We start from the raw sequence: 22,991 nt of genomic DNA, 5'->3' as shown, positions 1-22,991 counted from the left end.
GCACACACCAGGGGACAACTGGAGCTGTGGGCACATCACCCTGGGGAGGGCATTTCCCTCACCCCATTTGCTCCTGCTGCTGGCATCAAAGACAGGTGTGACACACACAGGAGTGCTGCACGGGGTGGCAGAGGTGACTCAGGGAAGGGGTTTGCTCCTCTCCATTGACCCTCCCTGGGAGGACCAGAGTGTGGGAGCAGCACCTGCAGCAAGAATCTCCTCTTGCCCCCATCAACTGCAGAGATGCTGAAGGGACAGCACTCTGTGGTGCAGCCCAGCTCCAGGACCAGTCCCAGCTGAGAGGCGATCTCAACTTCCCCCATCCCAGCCTGTGGCCCAGCAGGAGGGTTCAAATGCTGCTTTCTGCTGAGGCTCTCAGGGCACCAGGGGCCAACAGGGCTGTGCTTGTCAGGGGCACATCAGCTTGTCAGAGGCACATCATGGGACAAGAGTATGTCCCACTCCTCAGCAGGCTCTTAGGGGATGTAGCTCAGTGAAGAGCACCTGCTTTGCATGCAGGAGGTCCTGGGTTCAATCCCCAGCATCTCCAGGGGAGCTTTTGTCCTGAATCTCCATTCCCCCACAACAAGGGTGAGGGGGTGAGGGCTGGGAACAGGGTACATTGCTCCTCTCCAAAATTTGCAGGCTTGTCCTCTGACAGGGTGTCCTGTGGGAAGTGGAGCTCCCCATGTGGGAAGAGCCCAGGCAGATCATCAGAAAGCCTGCCCAGGTGAAATGACATCATTATGTCACTACTATTGCAACAACCTGATTGGCCAGCAGTAGACAAACAGGCAGGAGCTGAGGGGTCATCAAATGCATCTCAGGAGAGATGGCAGCCCTGTGGGACAAGAGTCAGTAGCATGCATGAAGGTGAGAGGACTGGATGCTGGCTGGGAGGTTATTTCAGCTGCAGCATCAGGATTGCCCTGGGCAGGCAGACAGGCACTGTGAGGGCATCAGGCTCATCAGATGCACCTGACCACTGGAGGTGAGAGCTCAGCAGGAGGGGAGAGGGGAGGCAGGTGGAGGTGCCAACTGGGACATCACTGGTGAGTCACTCCTGTCCCAGCAGCTCCTGGCCAGCAGCAGGTGAGCAGGCACTGGGGTCACTGCAAGTGACAGGAGCTGATTCAGCAGCTGAGGCAGTAGGAGCAGGAGAGGGAGAGTCAGGCAAAAGCACAATGGCTGGTGTGTTGGTTGTGAGGTCACTTCCATTACACTTCCCCGATTGGCCAGCAGTGGGCAGGTGGCATTATGAAGTCATGAACAGCATCACAGAGGCTGCCCATCAGCAAGGAGAGCTTGGGAGGAGGCAGGAGGGAGGGACAGGTGAAGGTGACATTGGTGGCTTTGATTGTGAGGTGTCTCCTTTCACAGCAGCTGATGGCTAGCAGCAGGTGGGCAGGCCTGTGAAGTCATCAGGGGTATGACAAAGTCCTTGAGGTAGACATGAGAGCCTGGAGGGAGAAAGGAGAGAGAGGCAGATGACCATGATACTGCTGGCATAGTGATTGTGAGTGCAGCCTGATTGGTCAGCAGCAGGCAGGTGGGTGGGCACTGTGAGGTCATGAAGGGCAGGAGGAAGCCCCCAGGAGAGAGGAGAGCTCCTGAAGGGGGCGGGGGCGGGGGCGGGGGCGGGGGCGGGGGCGGGGGCGGGGGCAGGGGCAGGGGCAGGGGCAGGGGCAGGGGCAGGGAAATGTAGCATGACTGGAAGCTGGTTTGTGAGGTCACTTCTACTGCAGCAATCTGATTGGGCAGCAAGCTGGCAGGCACTGTGAGGTCATGAAGCAGGTCAGAAAACCTTCCCCATGGAGAGGAGAGCTCAGGGGAGGGGAGAGGGAGAGATGAGTTAGAGCGATGTGTTGGATGTTTATTGTGAGGTCAATTCCTTGCATCAGCCGGATTGGCCATTAGCATGTAGGTCAGCAGGGAGGTGTAGTGAAGTCATCAAGAACATCAAAAAACTCCCCTGAGCCAAAAGGAGAGCTCGGGGAGAGGGAAGGCTGGTAAAGGGGGACAACACTGAGATGAGTATGTCACTTCTTTTGCAGTGTGGTGAGATCTTTGGAACTGAAGTTATGCCTGTGATACAAGGATGACATTCAAATTTATCCGATATAGTCCTATATCAATGGCAGTGGATTGTGTATGTTCTGGAGTGGTTACATGGGACCACAGGCCAGCTGGACTATCAGAATTCATTGAAACAACCTGCCTGAGGGACTGTCACCTGACCCCAGTGAAGATGCTATTGCAAGGACACTTGTGACAGAGAATACCATCAACAGCTGGACAGCAACCAAGCAATCTTGTTCAAGAGGTTTGGATTCCCCAAATGAGCATTATCTAAGCAAAAGATCCAAAGGAATTAGTGTTTTGTTTTGTTTTTAAACAAACACTTTGTCTATGAATGCCTGTGAAGCAAATGAATCATTTTGATCCATCCTGCAAGGTCCCCAGCACCAGTGCTCTGGCCAGGAGAGGAGCCGAGATGTCCCTTGGGACATGCTGCTGCCCATGGAGGGTCAGTGCAGGTCCTGGGGCTGGAGGAGCTCCCAGCATGACACAGGGAAATGCTGCCATGGGAGAGGGTGCTGGTGACAGCTGCTGGCTCCCTCCTCTCCTCGAGGGCAGGTCCTGCTGTTTGCAGCACTACCGAGCTGCGGCTGTTCCCAGCAGGGAGCCTGGCTTTGCCCTGCCCCGGCTGGGGGGATGGAGGGGGCTCACACAGCCCCACTGCCAGGCTGTGGCTTGGCTGCTGGGGCAGAGGAGGCCTGCCCCTCCTGGACCCCAGAGCTGAAACCCTCCTGCGAAGCAGAGCCAGCGCTGGGCAGCACTGGGGCTGGGGACGTTTTCCTCTGCCTCCCCGAGAGAGGCACCAGACCCTGGGCAGAGACATCTGATTTTGTCTCCCGGCCTGATGGTGCCCGTTGCGGGGGAGAGGCGAGCTGTGCTGGGGCAGCTGGGCAGGGAGAGCTGATGGCAGTCGCATGGCCCCATGCTTTCCTGTGCCTGCCAAGGCTGAAATCAGTAAATGAGTGGAGGATGGATGCAGAAGTGGTGGGGTGGGGGGATGACAAAAGGAAGGAAAGAGAAAAATGCAAGGGAAAAAGTAAGGAACATAAAATTTCAGTGTAGGAAAGGAAAATTAAAGCAGGCAAAAATGCTACTATCAGAAACTGCCAGTTTAGTCACAGAATCCCAATGTTTTTTACATATAGATACAGATCATATAGATTCAGACACAGATGCATTTGGTGACTTCTCCCCATTCCAGGAGATCTCTCCAAGTAGCTCAGGTGTCAACTCAGTGCAGGAAAGGAAATGAGCCAGGGTGAAGGCGGAGTGTGTTTTTGTGCGCTTGGCCTTAGCCCCACTGCCTGTCAGTGTGTGGCATGGAAAATCCATCAGGAAGAGACAGCAGGGTGTGGAGAACCCCCCCCCCCCGGCTGGAGGAGGGAGGGCAGTTTGGGTGCCAGATGCTGCACAGCTGTTGAACCCTCCTCCCCACTCAGCTCCTGTGTGAGAAGTTTCTCACCTGTGGGCGCTGGGGCGCAGTTGGTTAAAACCCGGCCTAGGACCAGGGATCCTCCCTCAGCTCCCATCAGCAACTGCTTTAGGAGTGGACATGAAATCTTCTCTCCATGGAAATATGCCCTTGTGAGCATCCTCAGGGATGGGCCTGTCCCAAGGCCAGGGGCTGAACTGTGACTTTGGGCTGGAGCCTGCGTGTTGTGGTGGTCCCTTCTCCAGCCCACTGCCCTCTCCCTCTTCTGCCTCCCACCCTGCTGAAGGAAATGTCCTCTCCTGTCACTGACTGCTCCCGTCCCCTGCGTCTGCACACAGATATTCCCCTGCACAGACCCAAACTGGTACCCCAGATGAGGCAGCTCCTTCTTCTGCCCTTGCAGCCCATCAGCTGCAGCCCTGAGCCCTGGTGCCTCACAGCTCCTGCCAGGAAGGACCCAGCTCTGGGCTGTGCCAGGAGTGCTCGGGGGTCCGTGAGGGCCATGGGAGCCAGCAGCAGCCCACGGAAATGGGAGATCCTGTGGAGCCAGAGGAGGGGAAATCCCAGCCCCGGCACCCCAACAAGCTGCTCTGCACCATGTGCAGGGTCAGCGGGAAGCAGAGCTGCCTCTCAAGCACTGTGGGGAGGTGATCCCCAGGCAATGAGCCCCTCTGGGGCTGGCTGGGGTGTTCAGGGCTCTGCTGTCACCTCCAGGCTCACTGCTGTGGGGCCACAGCCCAGGACCAACCCTGTCACTGCCTCTTGGTGGTGGCATCCTTGCCTGGGACCAGGGTGGCCCAGGCAGAGCCTCTGGGAAAAGAGCAAGCAGGGGCACTCCCAGGGTGAGGAGACTGGACCTCCCTGCCCAGGGGGGCATTACGGGACCCTGCAGAGAGACACAGTTTGGCTGGAAGCTCTGCGTGTGGTTTGCAGGATGGAAATGTCTCTGCCAGCAGGAATATCCTCCAGCTGGACTGTTCACTATTCCCGCACTCCAGGGTCCATGGGCACTTGCAGGCGCACAGCCTGTCTCAGAGCCTGCTGGTCCCGAGACGTGTCCCTTCCCCACTGCTGGTTCTTGGTGCTTCGCCCTCCCTGATCAGCCTCAGGGAGACACCCCGACACCTGGGAGGGAAGCACCAGCTCTGGATCAAACTCCCAAATGGTTTTAATAAGAACAAATACCAATGCATGGCATAGAAGTAGATGAATAAAAATAGACAAAATGCCCAGCTCTTTCTGCTACCAATGGGAGAAGGGGGCCTTTTCTCTGGCACTCACGGCTCTCCCAGCTGCACAGACCTCTCTTCCATCCCAGGTGCACCCAGCCACATGGCAGGGGTGGATTCTCCTGGCCATGGGCTCAGGGACCTTTGGGCACCAGGGTCCAGTCTCACAGCCTTGGTGTCCTCATGGGGATGTGTCAGAGTTGCCTCTTCAGCATCATCGTACCCCGTGTCTGCGGGAAGCAGGGATGGGGCGTCTCTCTTGGCTCCTGGGGCCCCATCACTTCCCCAGGAGTGCAGGCTCCCCTCTGGAAGCAGCAAGGCCAGTGCATTGCAGTTGGCCCCATGCACATGCCCCTCCTGGGCTGTAAATCCCCTTCCTCTCCCTCCTCTTACTGTGCCGAGATGTTCAGCCCCTTATCCCACCCCAGTTTCCCCACCAGGAAAACTCCTGGCGCAGGTTCCCTCCCTGTCCCAGGAGGTCAGGCTATCAGTATGCAGTGACTCTCCGGGCACTGGGGACGGCACCCCAGGAGCCGGCAGCACTGCACTTCCCCCTCACCTCTCTGCGCCTCCCCAGGCCTGTTTCCCTCCTCTGCTTCCCTGGGCACTTCCCAGTCTCGCTGCCCAGGAACAACATCCTTCCCGGGGTCAGAGACTTCCCTGGCATCATCATAGCCATCTGCTGGGTCACCTCTGGGCAGGACAGGGACATCTGAAAGGAGAGGGGAGCTGGTGGCAATGAGAAGAGCCCTCCTGCAGAGCGGAGGAAGGAAGGAGGTGCAGGAATGAGGGGCTGAGACGCTGGTGTTGGCAGGGCCACAGGAGACTCAGCATCCGTCCCACCTCCCCTGGGGTTGTGGGAGTGTGCATATGGCAGCGGGGATCCCTCTTGCCCAGCCACAGGGTCACCAGTGCCAGGCTCTGCACCGGAGCCGGCTATGGAGACTCCCTGTGTGCTCAGGGAGATGTCAGTGCCTCATGGTGAGCTTGGGGCCTGCCGGAGGCAGGGACAGGTTGAGCCCAGCAAGTCCCCCTGCGACCCCCCGGGGCACAGGGCTGCAGGCACCCAGCTCAGATGGGCATGTGTGACCCTCACATGCTCTGCATGGCTCTGGAGTCACTCCCGAGGGTGATTCCTCCCCACCCTGATGGTGACACTCAGTGACACCGCTGTTGGTCACACAGCTACAGGGAGGAGAGACCAACCCTTCCTCTGCCTCACCCTCCATTACCTGGTGCTGACCCAGGACCGTCCTCCTCCTCGCTGTCCCCAGGCTCAGGCTGCAGCTTGGTCAGGGACCCCTCCAAAGAGGAGCCTGGCGAGAGGAGCAGCGGGTGTTATTGGGGTGAGCCCTGCTGACCCTGCTCATGGCCAGCACTGCTGGGGACGGGGACCCACACAGCAGGGACTGCGCGGGGAGGAGGGCTCGGGGCTCGTCCTGCTCCCATGGGACAAACCCCATCTCAAATGGCCTTTCGGAGCTGCCCTGGAACAGCCCCTTCCCTCACCCACCAGGTACAACCCTGGACAGGCAGCCCAGCAGGCAGGGAGGAGCTGTGCCCTGGGCTGGGATGGGCAGAGCTGGTGGGGAGGAAGCTCCTCACTGGGCTGCTCTCCCCACAGACCCCGTGGCCCAGCGCTGTGGGGACCACTGGCCTGGGGGCTGCCAAGGTCCCATCCTGGGTCAGGGCTGGGGGAAAGGGCCCTGCAGACGTGCTCCCTCCAAAGTGGACCCACACCGACCTGAGCGACCGAACATCGCTTGTTTCTCCCATGTCAAGCTGTAGTCGATCTCCTGGTACACGGCCTCAGAGAAGGGCTCCAGAGACCTCCTGGAGCCTGGCGACAGAGGCAGGGTTGGCACAGGGACATGGAGACAGGAGACCAGACTCCGATGTGGTCACCCAGCCCTTCCCCCCAGGCCAGACCAGCACTGACCCCACAGCCCAGCCCCACTGCTCTGGCCAGGCACCACTGCCACGTCCCCAGTGACAGCAACGTCCCTGTGGAGATGGTCTGGGACAATGTCACCCTCACCCTGTCCCTTCAGAGACAGCCCCATGCCCCTTTTGGCCCCGAGTCTGGTCCCTGATCTGACCCTGGAGCAGCTCCCACGGCTCCTCTCCCAGGGGAGCTCCCTGCTCTCTGCCAGATGGGTCCATAACACAACCCTGCCCTGCCATGGGTGGGCAGGGCTGGGCAGAGAGAGCAGCCTGGGGACCGGACACCCACACTGAGAGACCCCCTGCCCTGGGCTCCTCCTGGCATCGCTCCTGCCCCACAGCCTCCCCTCCAGCGCTGCCCAGAGCACAGCCAGCAGCATCCTCAGATGTCTCCTGCTGCTCCCGTCTCCCCCGGCCTCTTGCTGCCATTTCTCTCCTCACCCATCACCATCTCCTCCTGCATCTGGACTCTCTCCTCCCCTGGTTGCTGGTGTCCCACAGACAGACAGTGGAGAGGCAGGGAATAGGGCAGGAGGCAGCACCCCCACCCCAGCTCCATCTGTGCCCCTCACAGACACCCCACAGCACCTGCGGGGCTGCCAAGAGGCATCGCCCACCCTGGGACCGATGGGGAAGGACCCACCTCTGCGCTGAGCCCTGGCACTTCGCACTTGCCCCACCAGGAGGGCCAGCAGCAGGCAGAGCAGGGCCCCCAGGATGATGCAGATGACAACAGGCACCGAGATTCTCCCGCTGTCCCTCGCACGGCCCTGGGTGAGATCTGCATGGGCAGGGACATGGACGAGGCAGCCCCTGGCCTGGGGGAGGTGGGGGTCCAGGGACATCCTAGTCCTGACCCCCCACACACACATGGCAGCAGGGGGTGGGGGCACAGGGTTGGGTCACAGGGCAGTTCCCACCCTGCTGGCTGAATCACAGCCCTCCCCAATGCCACCCGCTCCCACCCCAGGGCTTCCTCTCTGGGGCTTCACACCCCAGCACAGAGCCCCTTCCCTCGGGCTGCAGGTCACAACCTGCCCCAGAGAGATCAACCCCAGGGAGGAGGGGAGGTTACCTGCTCGAGGAGGTGACGTTGTCGTCCTCGGTGCAGCTGCAGAGCAGAGAGAGAGATAGAGGGGTGTGTGTGTGTGTGCGCGCGCACGGACATCCCCTTAAAGTCCCATCTGAACTGTCCTTCTCTGGGTCCCCATGACAGGCCCAGGGTCCTCTGCTCTGGGCCATAGGGAGGACAGCACCGTCAGACCAGGGGATGCACTTACAGGGGTTGCAGGAGTCCCATGGGCAGAAGCCTGAGGACACCCAGACCCACAACAGCTGCTCCCCACCTGACACCAGACACCTGACCTCCCCAGGGGCATCCTTCCTCTGAGGAGCTCTGGGGCCTTGTGAGGACACAGCTGGGGAAACATGTCCTGGAACAAGGGGACGAAGCACTGCTACTCACCGGAGCAATTCACAGCAGCATCTTCCTTGTGCTGGCAGGCACCGCTGTCCCCAGGCTGGGTGCAGCAGTCCCAGAGAGATCGCTCCGTCCCTCTGCACTCCACCCGCTCCAGCCAGATGGGACCTGTCCCCTTCCCAAATGCAGCCTCCCCCAGGGCAGACACGGCAGGGCCACAGCCCAGCTGCCTGCAGGCGACCTCGGCATCCTTCATGTCCCAGGAGTCATCGCACACCGTCCCCCAGGAGCCGCGGTGCCAAACCTCCACTCTGCCTGAGCACCCGTCCTCTCCTCCCACAGCACGAATCTTCTCCATCTCTGGAAAACGCAGAACCCCCCATGTCACTGGGGCAGCTGGGAGAGCCTGGCCAAGCAAGAAGGGCACATGGAGGAGCAGCTACCTGTGCAGCTCGTAGAGTTGGGGCATTCGGCCACCGGGGCTGGAGTGGCTTCTGGTCGTCTCCCTGCAGAAGGAAATGCTGCGGTGAAGGGGCTGCTTCATGGGAATCGTGGACAGGAGCAGGACTGACCTGTGCTTGAACCTCCCAGTGCCTCCTTGCTCATGGACACAGCTGGATCCCTGGTAATTCAGGGTAGAACAGCACAGCACTGAAGGCTTACCCCTGCCTGCTCACCCCCAAAGGCTCCCTGGTTAGCAGAGGAGCAGAAGGATGTTCCCAGAGGGGAGGCTTCTCTGAGCTCTGCTGCCAGCAGTGCCCTGCACACTGCCTGTTTCCTACATAACCCTCAGCCACCAGGACTGGTTTCACTCTCCCCCTTCCCGTTCCCTCAGCAAAACACAGCCATGAGCACGATGCTCTGCATGGACTTCCCAAGCTAAAAGGTGGTTGCCTGGGCCCTCTCTATGGGCAACAGAGAGCAACAGGCACCTCCAAGAGGTGTCCAAGGGGAGCTGGAGGAGACCCTGCCTGGAGGTGCCTCTGCTCCTCCTTGGGCTACGCAGGGAACTCAGGACAGCTATTGCTGATGGACACGTGTCACTCTGAGAGATGAAGTCTTGTTTGTGTCACTGACAGCACAGTGGTCTGAAATGGAACATAAAAGCCACTCCAAGCTCTTTCTCTGCATTGCACCTTGCTGAAAAGGGAGCAGGACCTGCTGTGAGCCTTTGTGACCAGGTGGCTCCAGCCTTACCACTGCAGATGATGCGAGTCTCGTCTTGTTGGTAATCACACGACTGCTGCTTCCAGGGAGCAGAGGGGCACTGCCAAAAGGAGCTGTTCATCTTCCCACTCTCAACACGATCCAGCCATGTGGAGCCAGATACCCTGCCATACGGCAGGTCTGTTTCAAGGAACCCTTCATCTCCACAGCCCAGCTCTTTGCACACCAGGGACATGGTGTCAGGAGTCATTGAGTTGGAGCAAACACTCCCCCACGTCCCATTGTAGAAAACCTGCAGGCGCCCAGAGCAGCCGTTGCTGTTCTCCAGCCTCAGGGCCGTGAACTCTGGAAGGAAAGGCACAAAGTGGGGGGAACGAGCTGGTCCTGGGCTGAGGAGAAGGAAACCTGAAGCATCCCTGAAAATCCCCCAGGTTATTCTATGGCATCCATGGGCAGGAAGGCTTACTGCAAGGAGCAGGAACTCTTCTGGACACCCCAGGGCTCAGACAGGCAGAGGGCACTGCCAGCAAGTCACTGTTTCACCAAGGGAGCAGGGAGAAGTCCCCAACGTGCAGCACTACCCTCCCCTCTTAGCCCTGGGCACGTCTGTGCTCTCCCTATAACCCTGAGTAGGTCCAGTGAGGACTGTGCACGGATGTCCCCAGGATGGGGGCAGGAAGGGGGCTCAGGGCAGCCAGGGGCAGGCTCGGCCATGCCCTGCTCTCCCTGCATCCCTATCTTCCTGGGCACCAGGCTCCCACCACTGCTCCCCACACAGACCTGAGCAGACGACTCCTGCGTCCTCTTTGTGCATGCAGTCGTGCTGCCCCCAGGCCTCGGCAGGGCAGTCCCAGAGAGCAGCTTCACCCCCGGAGCAGTTCACCTCGTCCAGCCAGATCTGCCCGGAGCCTTCCCCGTAATGAGCAGAGCCGGTCACCTCCACAGCCACCCCACAGCCCAGCTGGCGGCAAACAACGGTGGCGTCGGACAGGTCCCAGGAGTCGTCGCAGACGGTCCCCCAGGTGCCCTTGTAGTAGATCTCCACTCTCCCGGCACAGCGCCCTGCCCTGTTCACCAGCCGGACCCGCCGGCTCCCTGCAGCCAGGAGAAACCCCAGCTGTCAGGGGCTCCCGGCCCTGGGGAGTACAGTGTGTTGGGGACTGTCAGTGACTCACCTGAGCAAACCACTCCCACATCCTCCGCAATTCCTTCTGGCACTGCCTCAGGCAGGGAGGTGTTGCAGAGGGTCAGGCGAGTCTCCTTCCCTGCACACTGGACCCTTCTCAGCCCCACGGGGCCCGTCCCTCGCTCAGACTTTGGCGGGTTGTAGGCTTGTTCTGCCTCTCCGCACTGGAGCTGTCGGCACACCACGCTGGCATCGTTCACATCCCACTGGTCATCCAGGACTCTGACCCACGTCCCATGCAGCAGCATCTCCACTCGCCCGTCACAGCGGCTCCCTCCGCCCACCAGCCACAGGGATTCAGAGGATCCTGCTCGGAGACAGGCAAAGTGCCCTGGACCCTCTGTGACACCGGGGAGCCCTGCACCCTGCCATGTGTCTCCCATTTCTGATGCCCTGGGACACCCGGGGGCTCACCCATCTGTAGCTGGCTCACAGTGAGGAACTTGAGGATGGAAGTTTTCCAAGTTTTTTTTTTCTTTTTTCCTCCAGTCACTAAACCTTGCTGACTACAAATGTCATTTCTCAGGAAGGGACAGGGATGGGGAAGCATGGGAGGTGAGGGCAAATCCCAGAGCCACCAGATATGTCCTTAATGATGAATGTGGAGCAGCTTCAGCAGGAGGAAGCACTGGCCTGTGCAATGGCCTGGGTGATGGACAGGACGAGCACAAGCCTTGCTCCATCTCCACGCTGGGACTGGACCCTGCTGAGACACCCAGGGGAGAACCCACACGTCTCTACCCCTCTGCATCCCTATGGATTGGGGATGTGGAGCTTGTGTCCTTGGCAGGAAGCAGAGGGATGAGGGCCTTTCTTAAAAAACAGGACGAGTTTGGGGTTCATAGTGACAAGAAGCAAGGGCAAATCCCAGCACCACTCTGCAGCTCGGCCTCAGCGATTGCTCCTGCAGGACGCGCCCACAGCAGCCCCTGCAGGCAGTGGGATCAGGGTCTGCAGGGCTCTCTGTGGTCTGGGACAGGGCTGTGTGCTGCAGGAGGGAGTGCAGGGTCCTTCACAGCTGCACTGAGTGGAGCTGTGTCCCACAGCCCCGTCCTGTGCCTGTGCTGCAGGAGGGCAGCAGAGGAGCCCAGGCCAGGCGGTGGTCTCCAGGGCCTGAACCAGCTGCCCTGGGGAGGCAGAGACCTGAGCAGGCAAAGCCCTTTGAACCCCTCCATGGGAAGCCAGGGTTTCTCCAGGGAGAACATTCAGCTTGTCATTGCCATGGGCTCCCCAGCTTTGGGTTGCCGTGTCACACACAAGGGGCAAGTTTAGTTAATCCTCCATTTTCCCTGCACTCACCTGAGCAAAAAACACCAGCAACGTTGTCATGTGAGCATGGGGAGGCCCCCAGGGCAGTCACAGGGCACTGTCCCAAATGGGATTCGGTCCCATCACAGTGGAAGGTGTCTCTCCAGACAGGGCCGGTTCCTCTCCCAAAATGCCCTCCTCCGGGAACAGACTCGGCAAATCCACAGTTGAGGTGATGACAGAGAACGTGTGCGTCAGAGATGTCCCAGCGAGAGTCACAGAGGGTTCCCCAGGTCCCCTGCACCTGGATCTCCACCCGCCCCGAACACCTGCTGCCATTCACCAGCCTGAACCCTGGATATATTGCAAGGGAGAGAGAGGGTAATTAGAGAGGATCACTTTGTGCTTGTGCTCATCCATCAGTGGAGGGGAAAATGTCACAGAGATTCAATCCCATCTCCTTCGCTTCTGTCACCACAGGAAGACAGATGACTCCATCCCTCCTGCACTTGCACCATGCTCAGCGCAGTCACTTCCCTGCTCCCCTACCCCACAGCACACAGCTCACAGGAGGCATTTCACACCTCCTCCCTGAATGCTCACGTGTGCAGGTGACACCAGCGTCGTTCGCGTGGGTGCAGGTCTGGTTGCTGAGGGACATCCTGGGGCAGGAGGAGAGGAGGGATTCATTCCCCACACACTGCAGCTCTTTGTCCCAGATGGCACCGACCCCCTCTCCAAAGTGAGCTGCCCCGGGGATGGACAGGACTGTGCCACACTGCAGCTCCTTGCAGATAACATCAGCAGCTTCGAGACCAAAGTGTGAGTCACAGACTGTTCTCCACTGCTCTCCATCTCTGATCTCCACACGTCCTGAGCAGGGGCTGTCTCCTCCAACCAGCTGGACAAATCCTGGAGAAAACACCGATGACAGGCAGTTCCTAGAGGCTTCCAGCAGTTACATACCTGCATCCCACATGATTTCCAAGGCAGCCACATCCAAAATGACCTCTGAACATCCCAGCAGCAGCCATCTGTGGGTGTTGATGACACAAAGCCTTCAGGGCACCTTGCACCTCCTTTCACACCCACACAGTGCCCCAGGGCTTGTGTCTATGCTGGACCCACAGCCACAGGCACTGCTCAGGGAAATGCTGCTGCCCCAGGAACCCAGCGCTGCCCGGCACAGGCCCCCAGCACCACAGTGCCTGGACCAGGAAAACAGGCCCAGGTGCTGCAGAGCTCAGAGGCAGGCTGGGGAATCGCCTCAGAGCAGCCCAAAATGCTCCCTGTTCCTGGGGGTGTCCTGGGGTGTTGGGGTGTCTGTGAGGGGAGACACGTCCCAGGCACAGAAATGGTGCAGCTGTAACCGGGTCGGTGTCTGGGCCAGTTGTCTCCTCCGACACGTGCCTGGGGAGAGGTGTCCCCAGGCAGGGCCACAGCGCACTGCTGGGGCTGTGCAAGTCATGGCCAGCGACCGGGCAGAGGAGCAGGAGATCCGCGTGCAGCCCTGGGCTGACACTGGCGCACACTGCAAAAGCAGGTGCAGACGAGGGTCAGCAAGTGCTGGCAAAGCCCTGTGGCACGGGGCAGTGTGGGGAGCCGAGGGCCGGCAGGAGCGGCTGGACAGCGGGTCAGTGCTGCCTGGACAGGCCGCGTTCCCCGTGGGGCTGTGACAGCCCCAAGGACCCTGCAGGGCCTGTGCATGTGGTGATGTGGGAGGGAGCAGCCAGGGGCCTCGCAGCCACCAGGCCCTGAGCTCGCGTGGGGCTGGTCCTCATGGGGCGGCCCTGGGCACGGGGTGCAAGGTGATGCCCGTCACCTAGCTCCTCTGCCCCAGGCCCTGCTCTTCTCCTCTCTGAAAAGCCCCTTCTGTTCAGCCTGAGGGTGGGCTGAGCCCCCGAGACCCTGACGGGGTCTGTGCACCTGGGGTGGGCTCACCCGGGGCTTTCCCCAGGGACAGCAGCAGCAACAGTCCCAGCTCGGCAGCGAGAGCAGCCACGTCAGGGCCTGCTCCGGTACCCACGCATTTCTCCTTCAGGGCACAGCCCGGTTAGTCCCCGATCCCAGGACCCACCCCAAAGGTGAGGAACTGGCTGACTCCTTACCTGAACAAACCACTCCAGCATCCCTAGCATGACTGCAGTAACGTATACCCCAACCATCATGACTGCACTCAGACAGAGCAGTCTCGGTGCCAGTGCAGCGAAGCCAGCTAAGCCAAATCTGGCCAGATCCTGGCCCAAAATGTCCATACCGAGGGGCTTTGAGAGCAGATCCACAGCCCAGCTGCTTACAGACTACAGCAGCATCTTTCATGTCCCAGCCAACATCACACACCGTCCCCCACTGGTCCTGGTGTTTCACCTCCACTCTCCCAGCACAGCGACTGTCTCCAGCCTCCAGCCTCACCTCCGCAGCACCTTCAAACAAAGACATGGGGATGGTTAGGAGAATGTCAAGGCCCCACACTGCGACTGTGCAGGATCCCCTGCCCAGGGCTGAGCCCCTGGCACCGGGGGTGAGAGCCCTCTACCCACTGGGCTGTTCCAGAGGCAGTGTCAGGGCCCTCCCCTCCCTGTGGGCTCCGCTGGGCTGGGCTGGGCTAGGAGACACCCAGCTCCAGCCCTTCTGGGCCATTCCCACCCCAGGGACCTCAGCACCTACTCACACCCCGCACCCTGCCCATGCCCACCCAGACACCACGCCAGGCTCTGCACAGGGCACCCGCTCCTTCCCAGCACGGCACCTTGTGAGCAGCCCCAGACCCCCAGGCCTCCCCACACTGCTGCTCCCCCCATGACCCCAGCCCCCTGTCCACCACCTGCCCTGGGCACCACTCAAACCCACCCACCTCCCCCAGGGCTTTCCATGTCCCCAGGGAGAACCAAGATGACCCCACAATCCTTCCAGTGCTCATTCCTTCCTTGCCCATGGGGATGAGCCCAGCCCCTGCCCTTAGCCAGGGCCCCTGGGAAGGACACCTCTCTGCCGGGCTGTGGACGAGATGCCCTGGTCCCTTTCTCTCTGCAGGGCACAAACTGCCCCTCCTTGGGCCAGGCACACCCTGACCCCAGGGCAGCGAACAGCACAGAAACCCTCCTGGGCACCTGGGGGTTGGAGGTGTCCTGGGGATCGCTGAGCTCTGAAGTCACCAGGTGACCCACTGCCAGCTGCAGGAGCACAGCACTGGGGGAACACGGGGTTCCCAAAGGGTGCCCAAGGATGAGGTGTCTATAAGCACACCCAGGCACTGACTGCCATAAGCACAGGAGCCCTGGAAGCACCAATACCCTTCTCCCACCCAGAGCAGCACAGGGTCGATGGACTTGAGCACCTTCAAGCCTTTTCTCACTGCTTTCTGGGATGAAACCCCTTTTCCAGAGGGATCCCCATGACCCCACTGGTGCCCATTGGACCCAGGGCCATGTGATAAGGAAGCAGGCACTTACCCCAGCAGAGCTGCACCCAGAGGAGCAGCCACAGCACCCGAGGCACAAGGAGTCCCTCTGCCTCCATCTGCAGCCTCCTGCCCTGACAGCACTGCCCTGATGCACCCCACTCCCTGACACAGCTCCTGGGGACTCGCAGGGGACAACAAAGATGGGAGGCCAATATATACCTGCAGGTGCTGGCTCAGCTGCAGGAGGAGCCAATCGAAGCAGCAGGCACCTTTTTAGACATTATCAGGGCTTATCTCCCTTCTGACACAGCCCAGCCCTCCAATGAACTTCTCCAGCGCTCTTCATGACCATATATGAGGCACGGCTCCACTGCGGATGTCACGGTCGCTGCTCTGGGGCATCACCACAGGGCCCATCCCAGTGGGACAGGGCAGATCATGGTGGGGAAATGGGTCTGTTCCCCCGTGTACCCCACTGTGGGGACCGGGAGTTTTGGGCATGTCATACGCTGTGTTTGCCCGAGTGCCCAAGGTGCGAGTGTCCAGCTGTCCCCACACCATGGGAACCGTGGAGCTGGGATTGCCCCTGGGACAGGCTGTGTCAGGAAGGGAAGGAAACAGAAACAGCCCCTCACCCTGCTACAGCCCTGCTGTGCCGGGAGCAGCAGCGGTGAAAGGCCTCTTTGCCATGGCCAGAGCCCCATCCTGTGAGTGCGGGCTCGTTGATCCCTTCCTGGACAGCCCTGTGGTGGGTGCCCTGGTCAGGAGCAGGGAGCTGGGCCATTTCACTCCTCTGACAGCACACAGGGCAGCCCAGGCGTTCAGACCCCCCCGACTCTCAGCATGTTCACCCCACAGCCCGTTATTGCCTCGCAGGGGCTGATCGGGAGATCAAAGCCTCGCCTGCAGGTGCACAAACCACAGCCCACGTGACCTCGGCAGCCTGCGCCGCGCTCTCCCTGCAGCAGCACCCGAGCCAGGAAGACGGTGGTTTCTCTCTGAGCTTGCTTCCCCAAGCACTGTCACTGCATGGAGCCGCTGTGTCAGCTCCAGCCCCAAACCTGCTCCCAGGGATGGCGCTGCAGGTGCTGCTCCTGCTGCCTTTGCAGACATGGCTGCTGGGCACAGCTCCTAGAGGGGGGGATTTTTCCCTGCAGGTGACCAAACCACTCCTGGGGCCCTGCACTCAAGGCTGGGCAGGGGGACGGGGGTCCCCTGTGCAGCAGGGTCTCAGTGCTCACAGCTCACAGCACTACCACAGCCCAGGGCCATTGGCACCCAGCACCTCTCCACCCCTCTGTAACTCCTGTCCATCGCACACTGCCATTTATGGAAAACAGCACACACATTTCATTGCAGTTTCTCATTAGTGATGCTGCATCTCACACCACCCCACCACGCTGCTATTGCACACCTTCATGCATTCCAGTGCCATAAGACTTTTAGATATGGTCACGTATTTTACTTTTCCACTTACTCAGGGGTTTTCTATTCAGAAATGCTGGGGCATTTTATTAGGCTCTTTGAATATTACTGTGCCTTTCTTTTTTCACATTACTGCATTATGTTCCCCTTCCATGGGATGCTGTCCTTATTCTCTCAGGAGCTCTTTGCATTTAACTTATTCACTTTCTCTTCCCTTCCCAACAGGCACACGGCTTGGATACTGATTGTGAGGTCACTGCTGCCGGAGTGCCTGATAGGCCAGCAGCAGGCACATGGGTGGGACATGTGCTTTTGAGGTCATTCCTGCTGCAGTAACTGATAGGCCAGCAGTAGGCACAGGGCTTGAATGTTGATTGTGAGGTCACTTCTCCCAGAGCCTCTGATAGGCCAGCAGCAGGCACACAGCTTTGATGCTGATTGTGAGGTCACTGCAGCTTGAATGCCTGATAGGCCAGCAGCAGGCACTTGGCTTGCATGGTGATTGTGAGGTCACTTACGCCTGAGTACCTCATAGGCAAGGAGCAAGCACATGCTTTGGTTGTTGACTGTGACATCACTTCTTCCTGAGTACCTGATTGGCCGGTAGAAGGCACATGGCTTGGATCTGGATTCTGAGGTCACTGCTGCCTTAGCATGGTGCATCGGGGACACAGAGGGGACACGGCTAGACATGGCACCAAGCAGGGCCCCCCAAGGGCCTGAAAACACAGCAAGGCCAACTCTCCATCCCTGGAAGTTCCTTTTACTCCACCAAAGGCTTTGAAAAGGGACTTTCTGGGAACATCCATTTTCAGCCCTGCTCATGTTGACTTCCCACCTCAAGGAAGCAGATGAAGTGGTCCCAAGGGGCTTCACCTGGCCAAATCTTTCCTCTCTCTTGTGCCTATTCTGCTGCCAAAGAGAGGCCTCTGTGGACATTTTTCTCATGCCTTTCTTTGGGGCTGACATTACCTCTGTCTCCTCCAAGAGCCTTTGCACCCAGTCTCCAATCAGAACATACTTGGACAGAGAATCGGAGACCACTAACATGTTACAGTCCCGAAGGTGATATCAAAGCAGGTGTACACATGAAGAACAGGGACCCAGTACGGACCTTGCAGGAAAATCTCACAAGCTCCCTGCTGCTGGACAGGGGGAATTTCTATAGCACACAGGCCCTGGAAATCAGAGATTACCAATGCTGCAGGCCTATAGGCTGCTGGGACAGCAGTGACTCAAAGTCATTTCCTAGCCATGTGCTTGTTGCTGGCCTAGCAGGAACTCAGAAAGACATGACCTCACACTCACCTTCACAGCCACGTCTCTGTCACTGGCCTAGAAGCCTCTGAGACAGAAGTTACCTCACTATAACTTCCCCAGCCATGAACCAAATGCTGCCCTATCAACTGCTCAGGTAGAAATGACCTCACAATCACCTTTCCAGGCACATCTCTGCTGCTATCCAATCAGTTCATCAGTCACAAGTGACCTCACAAGCAACAGCCAAGCCTTCTTCTAAAATCTTCTCTTTCAATAAGGTTAAAAGTACTGCAAAGAAGGAAACAAAAAACTTCAAATGTCTTGCTGCTTTCTTCATTGACATTCTCTTCTAAACAACAGCAGGTTAGCTTTTCTAGTTGATATTTAAGTATTATGTGGAAACGCAGGTACCTTTTTCTTCCTCTCAGCTTTAGACTTTCTCCTCAGTTATTGCAGACCAATTCTGGGAGACAAAATCCAACAAGTTAAACCTTTTTAAGAAGGAATGAAAGCCTTTTCTATCAAGTCCTGCCTGTCTCTCTCGAGATAGATCAGATCCATGGATGGGGATCGACTAGAGGACTGAGTTTAGTGAACTGCTAAAGATATGAAGTGGAAATGGGAGGAGGCAGATGGACTGTGGGGAAGCAGCAATAGTTTGGGGAGAAGCTGCAAGGCTTTAGATAGCAGGACAGTATTAAGCATGATATTTTGTGATATCATTTGAAGGAAGTGCAAGAAAGGCTTCAGGTAGAGGTTCAAATATGTCATTGTTTGAGGTAGTGCTACTTGGGCTGAATGGCTTTGAAATCTTTGAGGAGGCCTGTGTTAACTATTATATCCTAAATCCATTTTTTCTCATCCTCTTCGGAAAAATGAGGTGGAACCTTTGCCCCCTGACTACTGGACATCAGAGAGCTGATCCTGAGGAAATGGAGGACTGTTTCCAGGGCCAGCACTGACCCCTGACCTGGGGACTTAGCCATGAACTGCTTGCGTCTTCTGTGAGAAAAGGGACCTGCTTTGATGCCAGAAACTGTTCACATGCTGGAATTTCAGTATTTAGTTTTAGAAGGAATTTGCCAACAGTAGCCAAGTTATGCACTTTCAAAGCATTTGATGGTAAATGCATCCAGTCAAGATTTTTGTAAGCAAATTGTAAGATCTTCAGGTAGGTGCCCTTGTGATAACAGTATCCAGTTGCTTGGGAAAGTGCAGTGGTCAGGTGCTTCAAGGGCACATAAATGAAAATGAAACTGGAAAATGAAAATGAAATGAAACTCAAAAATATACGTATCCATCTATCTGAAGTTGCAAGCAATAAAACTGGCACATATGCTGGACTGTCCTGTAATAATGTGGTAATGTAGCTTCCCATGAGACTCCAACAGCCTCCCACCTTACGTGGACATGTGGAACATAAATGATAGTTGGTGCTGTCCTCTGGGCTTCCCGCATGCTGGTGAAAAGGAAGTTTGTATGGGAATATTGAGCCATGTAGAACAGGCTGCTATGTAACTAATAACTATGTATCTATGCAAACTAACACATGTAAACACATGTAAAGAGGATGTAAAATGTAAACTGATGAAAACTGTATCAACCAGATAGTAGAGACAAAGAGACAAAGTGTCAGAACACACCTACCAGGACAAAAAAATCACTTAATAATTTCTACTTCGATTAAATTACAGACATAGCTACACAGACAGAAATGGACCTTAACCTCTGTGTGACTTCAGAGCTCCTGAGCTGTAAGGTCACTCCTAAGGAGCCTCACAGCTCGATTCATGTGGGGGTGTGCTTGAGAAAAGAAGCCGAGCCCTTCAGCAAGGTGGATGAGCCTGGCTGCACTGCTGCACCCCAGGGACTGCCCAGTTTTCAGGTCAGGATGGGCTTGGGCCCAAGTCAGTCTGGAGCACAAGGCAGGAAAGGTGAGGGCAGGCACTGTCCTATTCGCCTGGTCATGAATCATAATTTCAAAGGTAATTTTGTCAGAGGTGACCATCCCTCAAGCTGTCTGAAGAGCTCCCCAGCTCACAGGCTGCTGCCTCATTTCCAGAGGCTCCTTCAGACCAGGTTTCTTGCTCAGGAACATCACAGGCCATTGCCTGTACGTGGTGCCTCAAGCACATTAGCACATGCTGCTGGTACATGTGGGCACTAACTAGACATTTTTGGTAGATGACCAGAGAGGCAACTATCACATAATCCAAATTGTTGAGGGCTCATCTGTCACATAAAAGGAAGATCTCCATGTAACATGTCTGTCCACACCATCACAGCTCTCAAATGCTTCTACTGAAGGTCCAGATGCTGTGATACAGGGATGGCAAACAACAGAATGGATTTCCTGCCTAAAAGTAAAAAGGAACAAAGCAGCACTAAGTCTCTTTGTGCTTTTTCTCCTTAAGAAAAGACACACATTTGCAGATAGAAGTGTTCTGAGAGTTGAAATGCTTTTAGTGCCTACAGTGCAGCATTGCAGGCTGTGGCATTGTCTGTGCTTGGTAAATGTACTCAACTAAAGGAAATGTTTATGTAAACTGACAAGTGTGTTATAAGATTTCCTTCTCCATACAACAGAAAAAAAAAAGATGTTTGCACAAAAAATTCTTGGTTGCATTACACCATTATAAAAATAAAAGAAGCTGGAAAAAGTGCATGCCATGCCATCAGGCTGATGGAGCTACTGGGAGCTGTACTGGGAGCTACAGAGTCTTTTACAGGTGGTGAAAACCATGGTCTGAATCCCATTGAGGTCAGCTGGAGTTCTTGCCACTGAGATTCATGAGCAGCATCTTCCAGCCCCCTGAGCTGCCAGCAACATCCTGGCTGTTTAATTTGAAGTGGAAAATATGATCATGCACAACATCGTCATTGATGACATTCAGTCTAACACAAATGTGGGTTTTCAGACAGAAATAATAGGAAGCACATGAAAACCAGGCCACCTCCATAACAATGAGTCCCACCTACATCATTTGAGTCGATTAATCCTATGATTAAAGAAGGAAAAAGACATCTTGGTGCATCTTTCTGCAGGCAATGTGGTGCTAAAAACCAGAGCTGACAGGTCCAGGGTATGAACTGCAAGCTTTTCTTGAGCACGTGTTCCTGCAGGCTCCAAGGGAGACCTTTGCCTGTATCCTGGCTCTGCAGGTGTTCAGAGCCCTGGCCTGTACTGTGTTGACTGGCAAGAAGCATTTCTAGAACATTACCTAGAAAGGGAGAATTTAAAAACAAAGTTACCAAGGAAGACAGTGATACTAACTTTTTTTCCTTCCCCCTCCCCCTACTTTTATTGTTGTTAATACCCTCCATCCTCCAGCAAGGAATAAGCTGTCTGATGATCAAGATGACTACCAAAGCCCATTTCCTTGCCGGCTCGTACCATACCTCCCCTAAGCAGTCATGTTGATCCCCACCATGCCTGCTGGTCCCCACCATGTTGGCTGGGCAAGTGATCATCTCACATCACACCTGGGCACTGGCCAACCAAATACACACAGGCCAAGGGGTCAGTTAGCTGATATGGGGGAGAAATATAACTTTCTCTCTCAGCACACAGCCATGGGGATCTCTTCACCACCCAGACCCTAATTTCCATGATGACTAGAGTTTGAAAACTTTGACATCTCTACATTTGTCAAGTTTAGCTGAAAGTAGTCATCAGTTATGAAAGAAGGTGGGAAGGGAGGAAGGAACAGAACAACATTTTTAGAAAAAAAATTGACGTGGGCATTGAACCACAAGCTGTATCTAAGGAACTGCAAATGGATGGTTTAAGTTACAGCATTATCATAAGTATGTATATGATTTTTATTTTTGTTATTTCAGCCATTCCAATGGTTTCATCTTTCCTTGTGTGTTGATTATTATCCCAGATTGCAAATAAACTTTGTAGTGATCGCATGTTAGTATTAGGAAATACATTTGTGAACAGCATTTCTTTGTGCCACCACAGCACTGCACTACCTTTACCGGCTCAAGTCCAAGATCCTAGAGCCATAACTGAGTCTGGTAGGTCAGAGGATTTCCTGACCAGCACAGTTACAGAAATGGAGATAAACGATTGACCCAACTGGGACAACCCAACCTCACTTTTCCACTGTGGGTTTAAATGACTTCCACATTGAAATATCAAAAAATTAACATAAGCTTAGAGGCTTAAAGGTAACAAATGCTGACATTGTTTCAAGTTTTTTCTTATGCTGTTTTAACAAACTCTTTCTCAATTTTGTTCCCACTACATAATTCATTGCTGTTTTAACAATCCTAGAAAGGCAGAGATGGCTACAGAAACACATACAGTTTTTTTATCTAAAAGGATAGACAACATGTTTCTTTGGTCTTGAGTCACTGAAGGAATACTATGGATTAAATCAAAATGTCCTAGTAGTCCCTAAATAGTCCATATCCCTCACTTGCACTAGTACACCTTCTCAATTAGTGCTGAAATACATTCTCTTGCATTTCTTGAAGTCTCTGCAAAGCTTTCCTAAATATCATGATTTGCCTCAGTATATTTCTCCAGTGCTGAAAACGCCTGTTCTCCTAAGAATAAAAGTAGATGATGATCAGGAACGCATTTTGTAGCTCCTAGACACCTACACAATATATATAATGTATTTATGTATATACATATGTGTGTGTGTCTGTGTGTATTTATATATACATCTACATGCACATATGTATATATACATATTTCATGACAGAGCACTTGCGTAGAACAACAGAGTCACCACACAACTGCATGAACTGTGTTTTCATAGGTCTTTTGTACAGGCTGATAAATACTTGTTTTTAAAGGCAACAGCAGGCTCTTTCTTTTGGCGTGCAAAATATCCCAAACAAAGCAACCAAATCCCTGCCTGTGTGAACTCAGTGATGAGGCTGTTCAGTGGACTCCAGGCACCCTGCTGGATCCACGGAAGCGGGAGCCCAGCACAAGCCCCCTGCCCAGCGCAGCCTGGGGCGGCTCAGGCCTCCCTGGAGAGCCCCAGCCCAGCAGGGACCAGCCCTGCAAGGCCAGCACGTTTCTGGCCTGTCGTTTTCAGAGACAGAAGTGTCCTCAGAAGCCATTTCACAGCCCTGTTGCTGCTGCTCAGCTGCTCAGGCTGAAGTGACCTCACAGCTGCTTTGCTGATGCTGCTCCTGCTGCTGGCCGATCCGGTGCACAGGCAGCAGCGACCTCA

The 22,991-nt window shown here is 55.9% G+C and overlaps 1 non-coding gene and 1 pseudogene across 1 annotated transcript; one reads left to right on the top strand and one right to left on the bottom strand.

The window, feature by feature from the left end:
* The first annotated feature begins 479 nt into the window (after positions 1–479).
* TRNAA-UGC (transfer RNA alanine (anticodon UGC)) lies at positions 480–550 on the top strand. Its single transcript has one exon. It is a non-coding gene; the product is annotated as a tRNA-Ala (tRNA).
* Positions 551–4,788: 4,238 nt separating this feature from the next.
* The window catches only part of LOC136993816 (scavenger receptor cysteine-rich type 1 protein M130-like), a 261,469-nt pseudogene continuing 243,266 nt past the window's right edge, over positions 4,789–22,991 (bottom strand).

The sequence above is a fragment of the Apteryx mantelli genome, chromosome 20, assembly GCF_036417845.1.
Source record: "Apteryx mantelli isolate bAptMan1 chromosome 20, bAptMan1.hap1, whole genome shotgun sequence".
NCBI classification, from domain to species: domain Eukaryota; kingdom Metazoa; phylum Chordata; class Aves; order Apterygiformes; family Apterygidae; genus Apteryx; species Apteryx mantelli.
This window is presented reverse-complemented; position numbering and strand designations above follow the sequence as displayed.